At 43.1% G+C, this 17,913-nt stretch overlaps 1 protein-coding gene and 1 non-coding gene across 3 annotated transcripts in view; one reads left to right on the top strand and one right to left on the bottom strand.

Annotated features, from left to right (window-relative positions):
* LOC144797610 (EP-cadherin-like) overlaps nt 1-17,913 on the top strand; it is a 536,417-nt gene that overhangs the window by 297,804 nt on the left and 220,700 nt on the right. Inside the window, exon 9 of one of the 2 annotated variants that reach the window (XR_013603428.1) lies at nt 11,461-11,546. The exons of the other annotated variant lie outside the window; for it this stretch is intronic. The gene's annotated coding sequence lies outside the window, so the exon portion shown is untranslated. The remainder of the gene's footprint in view (nt 1-11,460; nt 11,547-17,913) is intronic. 2 annotated transcript variants of the gene reach the window in all.
* Nucleotides 582-654, bottom strand: TRNAT-CGU (transfer RNA threonine (anticodon CGU)). The gene has a single exon. It is a non-coding gene; the product is annotated as a tRNA-Thr (tRNA).

Below are 17,913 nucleotides of genomic sequence, written 5' to 3'. Positions count from 1 at the left end.
GCACGTTCACCGAAGGACTCTTGGCGCTGAAGAACAGATGAGAATTGCAAAGCAACTCAAAGGAACACACTGCAACGACCTCAGAAGGATGAAAGTCGAGCGGACCCGCCCGGAATCGAACCTGTGACCACGAGGTCGAACTAAGGTCCCTGCAATGGACGCATCAGTCCACTGAGCCAGAAGCAGGAGCGGCAACACAGACAGGGCGAAAACGGGCTCAGCATGGAACACAACCCCATACAACGAACAATGCCAGGCTGGAAACAAGAGACCCAGCCACTGCACACAAAAAATGCAAGGGAGAAAACACAGCCAACAGACACCCCGGCACAAACCCCCGCACAGGCAGCCACGCTCCGGAAGGCCAGCAGACGGAAAGAAAACGGGCAGGAACTTCCATAGGCCGACAGAAGCACCAAAAAACAGCACACATGTTCAGAAATGCACCAGTCGAACCATACACCAATGACTCCTGAACAATCCGTCATACGCGACAGGGAGGCACCCACAGGCGCGCTACACAAAACATCCAAAGAACCCAACAGTGCAGCAAAATGTCAAAAATGACCCCGACCCTTGAAAGCCCTCTCTGAGGAACGAACTCAGGACCTACAGAGTACGAGACTGACGCGCTGCCTACTGCGCCAAGAAGGCTGCCAGCAAGACGAGGGCGCCAGAGCACCACCCAGACCTCCATTTACGAAATCGGGACTCACCCGGAGCGGGGGCCAATCCCACGAACCAGGCCCCCACCCTCCAGCATGCCAGAATCCAGCAGGAACAAAGCGCCCGCAGCATGCATCAGAACCACCATGCTGCGAACATCTTCATGCCAGAGACAAGTGTCACTGAAAACGAAGAAGCATGAAAAACATAAAACAACAGACAGCAGGAGGCCAAACGCTCCAAGTGCGCAAGGCAGGAAAGAAGGAACCCGAAAACGGGACTTACCCCGAGCGGGGGCCAACCCCAGGAGCAAGGCCCCCACACCACCATCTGCCCAGAAGTCATCAGGAGCCCATCCAGCAAGGCACGTCTCCCCGGCCAGGCTCGGGAAGCCGAGCCCGCGACCCGGAAGCAACCGGGAACTTCAGCACCAGCCACAAAGGGCCGGTAGGTGCAGGCATCACACAGCAAAGCCGGGAACACATCAATCCAAACACCGGCTCCAGAGAAAGACTGACTCCAAGCAAGCCCGGCAGGCCAGGAGGCAGTCCAGGGAACCCCACGCCCACACAGCCAGGCAGCAGGGCGGGGGGGAGCATAGAAGCACCGCCACTCAAGCCCAGCAGGAGCAGCACCAGCACACCATCAACTCTGTCGACAGACAGAAAAAAAGAACAGGAGGTCTGCTGGGTAAGTACTGCTTATGTACTCCCGGGGAGAGGGGCAGTATTAGTGTCCCAGCATTCCTCTTGTTTTTTTCTGTCGGGAGATGGTCATCTCCACTTGTTTAGTATGAAGGTGTCGAGGACGGAGGGACCTGGGGGTAATGAGTGCAGAGTAGTGAGTGCAGAGTAGTGAGTGCAGAGTATTGAGTAGTGAGTGCAGAGTAGTGAGTAGTGAGTGCAGAGTAGTGAGTAGTGAGTGCAGAGTAGTGAGTGCAGAGTAGTGAGTGCAGAGTAGTGAGTGCAGAGTAGTGAGTGCAGAGTAGTGAGTGCAGAGTAGTGAGTGCAGAGTAGTGAGTAGTGAGTGCAGGTGCAGAGTGAGTGTGCAGAGCAGTGAGTGCAGGTGCAGAGCAGTGAGTGCAGGTGCAGAGCAGTGAGTGCAGGTGCAGAGTGAGTGTGCAGAGCAGTGAGTGCAGGTGCAGAGCAGTGAGTGCAGGTGCAGAGCGGTGTGTGCTGTTGAGTGCAGAGTGCTGTGTATTGGCAATGTAAATGACAATGCCATTTATTTATGATTTAAAAAAAAAAGAAATGTCATGAGCAATGCCAATAGCTCTACCTTTAATGATGCCGAGACCATTGCATTGTAAATGCTTGTATTACCTCTGGCACCGGCCACCCCCCCTAAGGTCAGTATGGATGCCAAGATATATCCAAGTGTTATCCCATTGCTATAAGTGTTTATTCCAAGTTTTTTTTTAACCTCATCACAGAATCCTCACAGAGTGTCATCTATCGTATGGGTAAATATCAGTACATGGTACTTCAAGGGACACAACCATTCCCAATGCCATTTCTTCTGTGTCATTTAAATATTCAAATAAGTCACATTGGAGAGGAAGAAAAACCCCGGTTGGGAATACAATGGACCACGCCCTAGATAGTTCACGGAGTTATATCTTGTATTTATTGTTATACTAGCAGCCCGTCCCGACGCTGTACAGGTATGAATTGCTGCCGGCCAGTAGTATATTGTTTTGTAGGATTTCGTTTTGATAGCATTTCTTATCTGTGACAGGCCTGTGAAACGCTCCGATTCACAGTGCACTGCTGATGCACTTAAGAGTGCGCGTTCAGTAGTGTGTGAACTCGAGTTTCCCTACTTTATTTTTCCTTGCAATATTGTATAGCGCGAACTCGACAACATGGCATGAGCACAATTTACATTACAGAAGAACACATTAATTTGAGGTAGGCACGGGGAGACAAAGCGATTTGCCTGGAATCACAGGATGTTGAGCTGATGCCGAGACTCGAACGTAGCTCCCTAGCTCTAAAGTTCGCAATTCTAGAACTTGTGGCGGGAGGTGTGTCTAAAAGTGTATGTTGGTGCTGGCCATCAATGAGAGAGACCTGTGCATTTTTCAAATCGGTGGTGAAAAAATATGAGTATGTTGCTGGAGATGTGGCCCGCCGTGCCACCAATGTACTTACAGGGGGAGGGTAAACACCCATTATTCCGCAACTTTCTTTCCACATACCATCACTCCGCATACTTTCATTACGAAAGTACAATGACTCCGCAATGCCATTATAACGCATGGCATTACATTTTATATGCTTTTACCACGCATACATTTACAACGAAATTCGTTGTAAATGCATGAATGGTAAAAGCATGTTTTTTAAAAATGTTTGGATACGGTAATTATGGGTATAGGGGTATATGTTTTGGGGTACTGAGGTATATGTTTTGGGGTGTTTGGGTATTTTAAGGGTTCAGATATAGTTTTGGGTTATGAGGTACAGGGGTAGTTTTAGGGTTTAGGGATAGGTATGGGTTTTGGGGTACAGGGGTATTTTTAGGGTTCAGGGCTAGGTTTGGGTTTTGGGGGGTAGGGGTATTTTAGGGTTCAGGGGTAGGTTTGGGTTTTGGGGTACAGGGGTATTTTAAGGGTTCAGGGCTAGGTTTGGGTTTTGGGGTACATGGGTATTTTTAGGGTTCAGGGCTAGGTTTGGGTTTTGCGGTACAGGGGTATTTTAGGGTTCAGGGGTAGATTTGGGTTTTGGGGTACAGGGGTATTTTTAGGGTTATGGGGTAGGTTTGGGTTTTGGGGTACAGGGGTATTTTAAGGGTTCAGGGCTAGGTTTGGGGTACAGGGGTATTTTAGGGTTCAGGGGTAGGTTTGGGTTTTGAGGTATTTTTAGGGTTCAGGGCTAGGTTTGGGTTTTGGGGTACAGGGGTATTTTTAGGGTTCAGGGCTAGGTTTGGGTTTTGAGGTACAGGGGTAGTTTTAGGGTTCAGGGGTAGGTTTGGGTTTTGAGGTACAGGGGTATTTATAGGGTTCAGGCCTAGGTTTGGGTTTTGGGGTACAGGGGTATTTTTAGGGTTTAGGGATAGGTTTGGGTTTTGGGGTACAGGGTATATTTATAGGGTTAAGATGGGTTAGTGTTTACGGGTGTTGGGGTATTTTAAGGAGTAAGGGTGGGTTATGATTATGAGGAGCAGGGGTATTTAAAGGGAGCAGGGTGGACACCCAGAGCTGGAATGTACAGAACCTGGGAAGAAAAAACTATGAAATATTGGGAACAACACTCGCTTTTTTTTCCGTAATCCCGTGCCCCGCACACGCCCACAGCACACGATATGAGACATGGCATGAAGGGCGGAATGTACCACATGCCCCCAGCGTTTGTCACGCCCCCAGCACACACCCACAGCACAACGCAGACACGCCCACAAGGGACTACTTTGCTGGCACGGTTCTTTTACCTTTTAAATGTATATGGTGGGGGTCTGCATAGCCTATGTCCTTCTGCTGCAACTGCCCTTTCCAAAGCTGTATTGGGTGTTGTGATTGGTGCTGTGGTTCCTGAGATTACCTGCCTCAAAGGTTTGGGCTCTCTCTTTATTATATTAGTATAGATTTAATTTTTTATCATGTTATTAATTGAGGCTGCATATGTGCTGTCCCTGAACAGGTATAAATCAATGTTGTTTTGTTTATTGTTATTCTCACAGCAACTTGTATAGTACCCTGCTTTCTTTGTCACTCTTATTTGCCCTGTCAAAGTCACATTTTTCTCATCAAATATACGGAGTCACAGTATATATCGCAACTGTGGTACCCTAGCCCTTGATGTATTTTCATTGGAAAGGCAAAGGCCTGAGTAGTCGACTCCAAATCGACTTTGTATCTTTTTTAAATTTGGTGGCGTGGTGCGTAACCAGTTCAATCTAGATATTGGGTAGGCAGCCCACACGGAATTGGTTGCAAGTATAAGGTAACAGACTAGTTCTTTCCCAAAGAATCGCGCCAGTTGGAAGATGTTGGTTGCAGTATATGGTGGGTGATACAATTATATAAAAAACTGCCAGAGCCATTATTTGGATAGTTGCAGATGTCATTCCTATCCTCACCACCACTGGGTTGTGTTCCTTCACCAGTAATTCACAAAACTAGACCCAATAGTAAACTACCGTTGGTTGGGTCAAGAAGATGGACTTACTGTAAGACATGGGCCGGGGGTATTGCAAGGTCCTGAATCCTTGCTGGTCTGTGGTGTTGTTGCAGCTGCATATGTGATGCGCTTCTCCGTCTCTGCAGGTGGAGGCAAGTCTGAGGCATGGGCGCTTTTTTTACATGTGTTGAATGGATCCAATTATTGTAGCCTTTAAATTGATGCTTGTCTGCGTCACAAGAAGTACTTGCACCAGTCCCTTTCACAGAGGCATGTTAGGCTGCTGGAAGTTCTTTAACATTACCCATTCACACGGCTGGATATTGTGTCCAGGGCCCTGCATGAGCAGTGGCAGTGCATCTTTGACCTGATTGTTAATGGCATAAACATGTTGAATCAGTTCCACACAATATTCTTTTAACAAGGTATCTGTTATTTGTGTTGTTAACACAGTTTTCGGAACCCCCAGCAAGTCAATGGTCAGTCTGTCACAATTTCATGGGGGCTCAACTGTGTTATTGAATCTGGTGTAGTTCACATACTCATTAGTGCCATGGGTGACACATCCACCTATGTCAAAGTGGACTCTACAAATATTTTTGCTTTAAGGATGCAGTTTCTTCGCTCTATGGTAATAAACACGGGTGAAACTTTTGCTGAGTGCCCATTGCCTTGCTCATCAACTGCATCAATTTGCTGATTAAATGCACCCCATTGTCACTAGAAATTAATCATGGCAAAACAAAATGTGGGAAAAGTTCCTTTAGGAGACATTTAGCTGTAGTCAATGCATCACACCTTTTGTTGGGTACCCTTCAATCCATTTAATAAATAGGCACATCGCAGTCAAAACGTATTGGTATTTGTGGGTGGCCTTTAAACAAAATCCATCTGGAGATACTCAAAAGGTGCTTCAGGGAAAGGTGTGAAATGCCCTGCTAGTGCTGGTATTCCTTTTCCCGCATTATGTTGTGCACACATCATATACTTTTTACATATCCTGTCTGCCATTCTTTGTATTTTGTCATTCTCCCAAAATAGTCTCATGCTGTTCACTACTCCATCACGACTTAAGTGTGATGGACCATGCATCATCAATATCATAGGTCACAACAGTCTGTCTGGCAACATGAACCTATATCCGTATTGATCCTTCCAACACCCACACACTAGGGTACCATGATTCTGCCACCTTTGGAGTTCCTTCTTTTTGGCTAGATTTTTTAGTCCTGCAATACCATTAGGGCAGAAATCATACTTCTATCTGATCTAGGAACAGTGGTAAGACAACATATGTCAATAAGGTTACAATTTGGGTAGTTTCTTTAGATACCATATTTGCAAATGCATTTTCTTTCACTACATCTCCTACAATGTTGTTATGCGCATTACATTTTACCATTGTAACTCTTTTTGGTAATAACAGTGCATTCAATAGTTTCAATTAATGCGCCCTGCTGTATTTTAGTTCCTTGAGATGTGAGGATACCTCTTTCTGTCCACAGTCTGCCGAAATTATGCGGCACTCCGAATGTATATTGGTTATCAGTATAGATATTTACAGTCAATCAGGCGCTTAATTTACAGGCTCTTGTTAGGGCTATCAGTTCAGCTGCCTGGCTGATAACTCAATTAGTCCATATGTTTGTAGTACATTTGTAATGTGGTAATCACATAAGCTGCTGTAGTGATACCATCCGCTATTCAGCCACAGATCCCCATCTCCATTCTTAATCTCGGTGTCTTGCTTGTTTATGCTACCCTTTATCTGTTCTTCTGTTATCAATAGACAGTTGTGTGGTACTTCTATTTCCCCTTGGGGTTCTGACAACACTGCTGCAGGATTGAGTGTGCTTTACCTATTGATGGTAACGTGGACTAAATAGACATAGTTTATAATGGCAGACTCGTAACAACAGGAGAGGAAGGGAACAGAGTAACGCTCCTATCCCCCTCTAAGTAATACCAATACAACAACAGAGGAGCGTCAGATAAATCTGGACTTTTAATTTTGGTCCTTTATCCTACACCACTGCTTTTACCCATGTCCAATTGGCAAAACCATTAAAATTACTTTTTTGACACAATTGGCACATTTTTAAATCATTTCAACTATCACACTTCACCAAAACACCAGCTCCGCAGTAATCTGGCGTCGCAGCACACCAGGGTGGCATTCGGCCACTCCTGGTGGGGCCCGATGATGAAGCATGTCACCACCCAGGGTGGTGAATGAGGGCCTTCTGAACAACCTGAAGAGGTCTCCCTCATAGTCAATTGTGACTGTGAGTGGTGTCACATGCTTGCTCTCCGTTTTCTAAAAAACTTCTGACGTGTTAGGGGTGGTCGAATTAGACCCCAATCATAAGTGTTCAATATAGATTCCACAGGGCGTAGAATGCTCAGTTCTTTAAACCCTCTTGTGTCCCTGCGAGACTTTTGTACCTTTCCCTAAAACCTCTTACTGAATACATCATGGTGTTTTGAGACGCTCCCTAAGCAGTTGAAAGGAGGAACTCACCCGCGAATCATTGCTTGGCTTACTGTTTGGTTAGTGACCACCCCCCCTCTACTCAGCGTTCTGCTCCATGAGGTTCCCGTAGTGTACTGAGCTCCTGCTGAATTCTATTGATCCCGTTTGTGCTCTTTTCCAGCTCCTGAGATTTCCGCCTTTGGGTTACGGTATTTTCTGTATCTGATCTGTGTCCTGCCTGTTTGTGTTTTCTCCCGCCCTGTTCCATTACCCTTCCTCGTCTCGGCACGCCCTTCCCCGGTGCCTAGCGTCCCCTTCCGCCTGGATTCCCCGCCTGCCCTTCTCTCCTCTCTGGTGTCAATTCCTAGCTGACAATCCTTCTCAGTTTAGACTCCGCGGTCATTCTTGTGATCGTAGGGGTTTCATGTATGTTTATTGTTTGCGCTCCACTCCGTCTTTAGGTTACGAGTGAAGCGTGTCTTGGCTATCGCGTCTTGTTGTAGGTACGCCCACTCCGTTCTGCTTTTCAGTCACTATTCAGACGGGGTGTGTCTATTGTCCGCGTTTCATGTTGTGTGTTCCCTTTCTCCACTTTGTCTTAAGCTTATGAGTCGGAAGAAGGGATTGTCTGTGTTATATGTTTGTTACTCGCTCCACGCTGTCTTAAGTTTATGCGCTGGAGTGGGAATTTCTGTATCACTTTGTCTTTAGCTTCATAAGTGATACTAGGGTCATCAAATGCACCTGTGGCGCCCAGTCCTGCTCTGTCTTCAGTTTATGAGTAGAACTGGAATTGGTGCATTCTACCTTGGAGATATCCTTGCTAGTCGTCCCCCAGGTTCTCTGCTGTATCTCCTGGTTCTTGTCTGGACTTCTAGCTTATAGCCCTGATTCTCACCTGTGTGGTAAGTGGACTGTTATGTTGAACACTTGTGTATCAGCCCTGTAAAGTACTGGTGAGGTTAGTATTGTTGTCTATGTATTTTCCAGTCTCCTGCCATCAAGACTGCAGCTACGTCACCTTGCTGGGGGAGAGTGGTATACTCCCTGGGAAATTCCCCCCACACTTTTTGGTAGCAGCTGCCTGTTAGCGAAGTTATACCTTCTCGCTTTGGTAGTTGTTGTTGGGAAGTGTGTGGGACATTCATCTTTGCTCCTGTGGACGAACTACCTCCTCTCTCGAGGGGGATCCTTGACAGACGCTCCTCTGTTGTTGTATTGGTATAGTTTATAATGGGTCAATCTAGCATTTGTTAGATGTGTCTGTGTTCTGTTCAACAAGATATCTACAGAATGAGGTACATAAAGATGGACTGGGTGTCCCAATATCAACATTTCAGCCTGCTTGAGTGCAGTAGCTGCTACCGCAGCTGCCTTAGACAAGCCGAGAGGCATTTGGCTACTATGTCAAGTGTGAGGGAAAAACATGCACAAGGTCGTTTTTTATCTCCATGTTGTTGTGTTATCGCGGCTAATGCACAACCATTCTTTTTGTGTACAAAAAGATGAAAATCTTTAGTGTAATCGGGCATCACACAACGCTTTTTTAAATACATATAAAACCTTCTTTATGTTCGCCTGTCCATGGTAACAGTACTGGAGTGTCTTTAGTAGTCAGTTGCAACAATGGTTTAGAAATGAGTGAGCAGTTAGGTATCCATTGTCTGCAATAGCCTTCCATTCCCAAAAATGCACATATTTCTTGTTGTGTTGTGGGTGTCTGAAAGTCAGGTATTGTTTTCATTCCTGGGGATCCAAACTATGCTCCCCTTTCGACAGGAGGTGTCCTAAACAGGCATCCTCTTGTTGAAAAAAATAAAAATATTTGGGTAGGGGGTTACTTTATGGCCCTTATTAGCTAGGAATGTAATAATGCAATTGTATCTGTTGCACATGCCTGTATGCTAGTATTTGCAATGAGAATGCCATCAATGTACTGTATTATTGTTTTTCCTTTATGGGGATGAAAGTTGTCTAATTGTGCTTGAAGTGCCTGAGAATATATGGATGGACTTTCAGTAAAACATTGTTGAATTTGTGTGAAACAGTAACGTCTACCTTTGAAGACAAAATTGAAAAGGTATTGGGAATCCAGGTGTAATGGTATGGAGAAAAACGCACTCTACAAATCTATAAACTTAAAATAGGAAGCTTCACGTGGTCTGTCAGCAAGTACTGTGGAGATAGTTGGGACCACTGGGAATCTGGGCTCTACCATTTTATTATACTCTCTCAGGTCAACCACGAACTTCCAGACTTCTTCCTTATTTGGGCCCTCACTCTTGTTTAATAGAGGAAGAACAGGACTATTCATGGTGAGCCCTATATCCCCGTTATGATGTTTTTATATAAAAGGCCCTGTATAACTCCTTCAAGACCTTCTTCTCCTTCCTGTGATATCCTGTACTGTGTTAGCAAGCCAATTTAATATTTTATCTTAACTCTATGTGGACAGGGGCAATGTCCATATGACCCACACCATTCTTGCCCTTTGCCTTTACTTTCTCTTTCACTTGGTCGAATATACATAGTGCAACAAAGGAGTGTTCTCTGAACATTCAAGATAGATGCCGCCTGCTGTGCACTTGATGTTGGCATGTAATTTCTGTAACAAGTCTATATCTAATACATTTTGCGGACTTTTGTCCGATAACACAAAACAATGTTTATCAGTTATAGGCCCTATAGTGCATGTTAAAAGTGAAGAAATTGGGCTCTTAAAAGGTACGTTTGAAAATCCCACAGAGGTATTGAATGTTCCCCAAAAGCTGTGAATGTGGGAGAGCATTGCGAGAAATAGAGGAGTTGGTGATGCCGGAGTCAATGAGGAATTTCACTTTTTTCCCTTGCACTATACCTTCTACGTATGTGCCACTCAAATCCACTGGTATCACCACCACTTCCCTGTTCCCTCTCGAGCCTCCCTATTCCGTGAAATCCCAGTTGGGCAATGGTACTGTTACCATCTTGTGTTTATTGTTGAAACAATTTGCCTGTCTTGATCTCTGAGTCTCAACGTCCGGTGTATATTAGGCATAAGGACCATTGTTAGGGGGTCATTTTGGCGATGAGGCACTCCCTTTTGTCCTTTTCCCTGGGGAGCAGAGTGTCCAAGTCTGTTATTGTGCAATAGTGGGCACTCTCTTACCCAATGTTTGGGGTCCTTGCAGTTATGAAGCCCGTTCTCAACTGCAGTTCTCTGTTGTCTGTTAGGGGGGTTGGAGTAACTTCTGTTATGCCCTCTTTGGCCCCTTCCCTGGGATCTACTCCTATGTTGTTGCAGTTGTTGGAGAATTACCTTACTCTTCCGTTCCTTATGTTTATTATCTTTGTTGGAATCTTCTTGGGCATGGCATTGTGCATAGTATTGAGCAATTGTCAGTACTTCGGCCAATGGTTTCGCTCCCCAGGTAGCTTCATAGGTGTGGGTGGATAATTTTCTTGGCTTCTTTAAGCTATTCACAAAACAATTAGTGCTTGTCGAGCCCCGTCTTGGGTAGTGTCTATCTGACTATGGGCTGCGAGCACCTTTTGTACTCTGGCAAAATAGGTTAAAATACTCTTGTCCCTTTTTTCTTTACATGAATTTAACTTATTCCAATCTAGTCTTTTCCTGGGTACTATTTGTTGTATTCTAATCATTATTTTACATGGGACGGATACCATCATCCTTGTCTCTATCATATCTGGCTTGGATTATATCTGCCCATTTGAGGTCTGAGTCTGTACTATCTTTCTCGACACGTCTGGAGGTAATATGCAGGAAAACATCTGGTCAGTTTTAACTGACCTATTCTCAGAATCTTTTCTGTTAGTGAATACAATTAGTTGGAATTTTTTCGGATTTCGGGATAGTCTTTAGAAATGGATAGTAACTAATTTTCTCCACAGGACATGAACATCATACGGGGGCGTTTTCACATCCAATCCTGGCACCCCTCTCAACGGTGCCATAGAGTTCTTAACAGGGAAAGAGAGAAGTGCACCTGTTTTAGGGTCCCAGTCTTAATTAGCTTCATTATGCATACGTACTAAGTACAGAAACTACTCTCAAAACATCTGTAATACTTGGGTTTCTGTGGTAATCTTGATTGTTATACCCTTTATATATCCATTTATGACGCATCATTTTCAAGTAACTTTAACTCATATTTTTCTTTGTTGGAATATCTAGCTCTAAAATCTTTATATTCCTTCCAGATATCGCTATTCAAATCCTGTAGGGTCTGATGTTGCATGGAGTAAGTGAAACCCCCAGAGACTATTCAACTTACTTGTGGAGTCAGGTACCCTTATAAAAAACGCTATAACCTGGCAGTGTTTATCCTCAGTCAATGTTCTAGTCATTGTTGCCTTTCCTTTTCTTCCTACTTTTCCTGTTCTGTTTGCTCATAAGGAGGAGGCCTTCCCCTAATACCTTTCTTTAATATTTTAACCATTATAAGATCTTCCTCTACTAGGGCTGATGGTATCACACTCGTTACAGTCTGTGCAACAAACACCTTATCTTTTTTATTGCAATCTCTCTTTGCTCCTCCATGTGAACATCCATTCTTTTCTTTCTGTCATATTCTCGCACCTTTTCTCCATCATTTTTCAGTACTTCATTCACACTGTTTCTGTTGAGCAAACTTATCCCACTTATTCAACACATCCACTTGCAACAGTCTCACTTTCTTTTTGACTTTTACATACATATAGTCCCTTAAATAATTACATTTGTCAAAATCAAATGTTCCATTTAAAAGAAATTGCATTTGAGGATCCTTGGCAGTATATTTATGCCACAAGTGTAAAAACATTCCAGTTTCTTTATCATTTTCCATGACGGGGAATCTTCCATTGGACATAGTTCTACATCTTCTATCAACTTTGAGTTACAACTTCCAATTTTAAATCTATTAGGCAGAAACACAAACTTTACTGCAGTAGAAATTAATCTCCTTTAGCACAAGTCTCAGTGCATCCCATCACACTACTAGTCAGTAAACTACAACTGCAAAACATTCAGTAGATACAACGCTATGTAATATTCATTTCTGACATGGCACATCATCATTATCACATATACTTATCAGTCATCAACCAGACTCAATGCATTTTACCAAGTCTCAAAGACTGAGGGCCAGATGTAGGTGGCCCAATACCGGTCGGTAACAGCCGAAATTACAGAATTTTGCCTGTTACCGACCGGTATTGGGCATTTGGGATGTAGGTGGCCTAAAATGCAAATTCGGTAATTTACCGATTCGGTATTTTAAGGAATCGGTAAATTACTGATTCCTTAAAATACCAACTCAGTAAATTACCGATTCAGTAAAAAATACCGAATGATTACCTACATCCAATTTACCGATTCTAAAATACCGAATCGGTAAAATTCGGTATTTTAGAATCGGTAAATCTGGATTACCTACATCTGGCCCGGAGTCTCTTAGGTTCTGTTGGATCAAGTCTAGTCAACCTCGTGTCTCGGTGTACCAATGATCTCCTCAGACTACGACTGTGGGAAATGCAATCCCCTCTGCGGGTACGTACTTCGAAGTCAGTCGGTTCCCTAACTGGCCCCTCGACCGCAGCTCCTCTAATCCCTCCGGATTGACTTGGTGGATCCTGGACGAGCCCCCAGTTTGTGAACGCACAAATAAGGTACTGTCAATAAGGTGACAACAAACAGCCACAGTCGTGGAGGCAGTTTATTGTAAGTTCGAACTGGAGATATGCGAAGCCAGACGCTTCCTAGTACACTCGTTGGTTGCAACCAGCTTGAAAATATTTATACAAAATGGTTCCCATTGTAATGTATGGAACAAGCAGAGTCATCAGCACGTGCAAACAGCTAGCAAAAACAATTTATTATTATTATTATTTTTTTTTTTGTATTCCTCATATACCAGATTGGGTATTCTAGCTAGGGCATCTCCTCCTCCCTACATTGCGATGTACGAACCTTAAGGATTATATCCTTTGTAGGGGAGGAGGCCGAAAACCCCTCTCTAGACTTGGCTGTTTGCTATGTCCACTCCATACCCTTTCGACCTTGAAGACCCTTTCTTCGGCAGGAGAACAAGCACCAACAGTACCCAGGTGAAATCATAGGAACACTTTCATCGGTTCCGCCAAGCCACAAGGGCCGCTCAGATCTTATCTTGGCTAGAGCTGTCACAAGCCATATCGGACTCGCTAACATACACAATATACTTCAGACAATCCGTGAATGTGGGGGCATTCTCTGACTTCCAGGCCTTACAAATTTCACGCCTTGCTAGGATAATTACATAAAAGATTAATTTAGTCATCATATCCTGAAGCTGGTATTCTGCCCCTAACCCAAAGAAAATTGTCCTAGAAGAGATCTCAATATGTATACCTAGGACATCAGATATGAAATCTCAAATTTTAGTCCAATAGGGTAACAATCTTGGGCATTCTACGAACATGTGTATATCGTCTACCGCTGGGGCCTTACACCGTGGGCAGCTATATTCAAGATTTGTAATTCTAACCAGTTTTTTTGGAGTTATATAAACTCTGTTCAGGGTGAACAGATGATTGCGCTTTAAGGGGCAGATTTCACCACTATGTTTAACAATTTAAAGGAATCTCCCCATAATGCTAACAAGTTATCACATTGCAGGTCATCTATTTCTCCCCAGAGCTTGTTGAGTTCACCCTCTCTGATTTCATCCTTCTCATTTAGTGCCTCATACCAAAAGGAAATCTCCTTTTTCCATCTAGCTTTTCTCTTCACAGATTCAAATTTTGGGTTGATTGTAAGCTCCCAAGAAATAGTAGACCACCAACTGGACAGCTGATAGTATTTGAACCTGGTGAGAGTTCCATTTGTCAGCCTAGAGAGTGAGTCCCACCCCAGTAGCTGGGAATTATCCAAAAGATCCTGCCATTGCATGATACCAGCTGTTTTAAGAGGAATTGATAATTGGTCTCTGAGACATTCCGGCGTCCCAGGTGAATCCCATATAGGGGCCTGGGGTGTATAATAGGGAATACCTAATTTCTTTCTCACAAACACCCAGTTTCTCAGGGCAGTCCCTAACACCTTTAATCTAACCTTCTTATAGAATCTTGGATCCCCAAATTTAAATAAAAAGGATTCTTGCCCTAAAGGGGTGCCATGTAATAATGCCTGGAATAGCCGTCCTAAAAAAGATGTGTCAGCTTTGTCTGCCATACGCCTGAAGTTTTTAAAGTGAAAAGAATGACAATAGTGCAAAATATCTGGCATGGCAAGTCCTCCAGCTTTCAATTTCCGTCGCAGTTTTTTTAAAGAGATTCTGGGCGATTTACAGTTCCAGATGAAGGATCCGATTCTTTCCTGTAGTTTGGCAATATCTTTAGGATCAAAAGTCAGGGGTATTGAATTAAAAAGAAAAGTAACCTTTGGCAAAATAACCATCTTGATTAAATTAACCCTTCCAAAGATGTTTAGTGGTAGGCCAGACCAACGCTGCAAAGTCCCACAGATGTCCTTGTAGACTCTATCCAGATTCACCTTGGATGTTTCTGAGATGTTCTGAACTAAATGAATTCCAAGGTATCTTATCCGGGGTTTTGTTTCAGGGAGTTTATCCACATAATTCCACTGCATGAGCTCCGTTTTTTCTTTATTAATTCTATATCCTGAGACCACCCCAAAACTTTCGGCATGATGAAATAGACGGTGGATAGATATCTCAGGATTGGATGTATACATTAGGAGGTCGTCAGCATATAGTGCAAATCTTAGGTCTAACTCATTAATCTGGAAGGGTTTAATCTGAGCATCCGATCTTAGCTGGTTTACCAAAGGCTCTATATAGAGATTGAACAATAAGGGAGACAGGGGGCATCCCTGCCTAGTACCCCGTGTTATTTGAACCCATTCTGTTAGCATATTATTTACAAGAAACTTGGCCTTAGGACTATGATACAGAGCTTTTATGGATGCTATAAAATTAGCTGGAATGCCAAACTTAGACAGAGCCTCCCATAGATATAGCCAATGGACCTGGTCAAAGGCCTTAGCGGCGTCAATTGCCACGATAGTCAAGGTTTTTTTTTGCTCTGAAGCATAGTCTATTGCAGCAATGGCTTGATGGGTCAGTTCATTTAACTGCCTACCTGGCATAAAGCCCCTCTGATCCTCATGTATTAAGGACTTAATTACTTTGGCCAATCTCGCCGCCAAAACCCCAGCGAAGATCTTATAATCTGTATTTAGCAGCGAGATTGGCCTATAGGACTCAACTGTCAAGGGGTCCTTATTGGGCTTAAGAACTAGCGTTACTGTAGCTTCCAGCCAGGTCGGTGGGATAGTCTGTCCCTCATAATGTATTTTATTAAATAGAGACGTAAGGATAGGAACGACTATGCCTGCCCCCATTTGATAAACTTCAACTGGAAGCCCATCTGGGCCAGCTGATTTTCCCCTGGCCATTCTTTTGAGCTGATCATGAATCTCCCCCTCTTTAATCAAAGAGCCTAGCAGCGAACTATCCTCATCTGTTAAATATGGGAGGCTAATCTCCTCCAGCCAGTGAGCTGCTTCTTCAGTAGATGTTTTATTGTTTGTACCTGTATATAAGTTCTGCATATATAACTTAACTTCTTCCAACAGCTCCTCATTATTAAATGTTATTTCGCCAGAACTCTGTATCTTTAACCTACTTATCTGGTTTCTAGCTCGATCGGACCTAGCCTTCCATGCCAAAATACGGCCACATTTTTCGCCATAGGAAAAGTTCTGCAGTCTGCTTGCATCCCACCTCTCTTTAATGATCTTGTCAAGATTTGCCTGATATTTAACTTTTAAGTTCTCTAGCTCCTTCTGGATGGAAGGCAAGTTGGTTTGTTGCTCTAGTGAGGCTCTCTGTAACTCTTGCTCTTTTTGTTTAATTTTAAACAGCGAGTCTTCCTCTGTCTTCTTCCTACTTATATTTCTCTGTATCATTATGGTAGAAAGTGCCCCCCTTAAGTAAGACTTAAATGCTTCCCATACTGTTTGTTCTGACGCAGTGGCATTGTTAAATTCAAAATACTCCTCTATGTGCTTTAGTAGGTCATTTTCTAAGCCTTCCTGTAATAGGAGGGATCTATCTAAGGTCCACCGTCTTACCTGAATACATTGAGGAAATACAACTGTTAATTCTACCATAGAATGGTCAGATAAGATAGCAGGAATGTAAGTGGTAGACACAGTCTTTGGAAGTAGCCCTTGATCAATAAGAAAAAAATCTATGCGTGAGTGGTGCCTATGTCTATGACTATAGAATGAATAGTCTCTATTATTCGGATTCTTTACTCTCCAGATATCTAGTAAGTTAAAATCCTTCATCATGTTTCTGAGCTCTCTTTTGGATTTGTATGATGTGGCAGAGGTAGCTCGAGAAGTGCGATCCAATTTAGGATCAAATACTAAATTAAAATCGCCCCCTAATATAATAGGAGCATTTAAATTCTGGAAGCTAGTTTTTAAGCTAACCAGAGCATCCGGAGAGTCCTGGTTTGGTCCATAGTATATAGCACATGTCACCCGTATGTTTTTTATAAATAAGGATGCTGTTAGCCATCTGCCTGTATAATCAGTTTGATGTTTTTCAACTCTTATCCCACTATTAGATCTAATAACCATAGCCACTCCTCTGGTGCTACTGCTCTGTTCAGAGCAGAGAAGATCCTGTACCCACTTTTGATTCTTAAAGGCTGCCTTACATTCCTGCTGCTCTAAGTGGGTTTCTTCTAGAAATATAATATTGGCTCCAGACTTGCTAAAAAATTCACAGATTCTATTAAATTTCCTATTTTCCCTTAATCCATTGACATTCCAGCTAATTATTTTTGTCTTATTCTCCATAATCCAAATTTGTTATAACCAAGGAAAGGGTATTTTGCCTCCATTTCACTCTGCTTAATAATTCAATTTCATTTTTTACAGGTATATGAGGAAAATATTTTCTCTTTTTATGCACCCACCTCCCACCACCGCCCCCCACCCCCCATGAGGAACCCCCCCGTTTTAACCTTGGCGATTGTATCGCCATACGAGGACTCTACCCCTAATCTGGATTATGGCCCTCAACAAAAAAAAAATTGTCTAACGAAGTGCACCTACACCAACTCCAATCATGTGTGTTATAAAATATAATTTTTTTTTTTTTAATTTATTGATTATATATATGCATTTTTTTACTCTTATTTATTTTCCCTTATAGTGTATCATTTTGTTTTTTTAATATTGTTTTATTATCAATTCTTAACATCCATATACATGAGCCTAGTAAGCAAAATAGGGATTTATATATTAAATTATTCTTCTAACCCTAGTAATATAACCTTATCCTTATCCTTGTTCCTAGTGCTGAGCTTCTTTCAAGGTAATGATGAAACTATCAACTTCCTGAGGGGAAATGAAATTGTATGTCTTATTCTTCCATACAACTCGTAATGCAGCCGGGAACTTCATCATGACCTGTGCCCCCAACTCTCTAATTTCCTGCATCCGAGCCCCCAACTCCCACTGTCTCTGTGCTGTCACTCTACCCACGTCGGAGCGGATTAAGTACTTAGTAGAGTCAATTTGAAGGGAAGAGTCAGTGAGAGCCCTACCTAGTATCAGATCTTTAACTGAGTATGAAAGAAAATTTACAAGTATCT

Source organism: Lissotriton helveticus, chromosome 12 (genome assembly GCF_964261635.1).
Source record: "Lissotriton helveticus chromosome 12, aLisHel1.1, whole genome shotgun sequence".
Lineage (NCBI taxonomy): Eukaryota > Metazoa > Chordata > Amphibia > Caudata > Salamandridae > Lissotriton > Lissotriton helveticus.
Note: the sequence above shows the minus strand (reverse complement) of the source record. Positions and strands in the feature narration are given on the sequence as shown.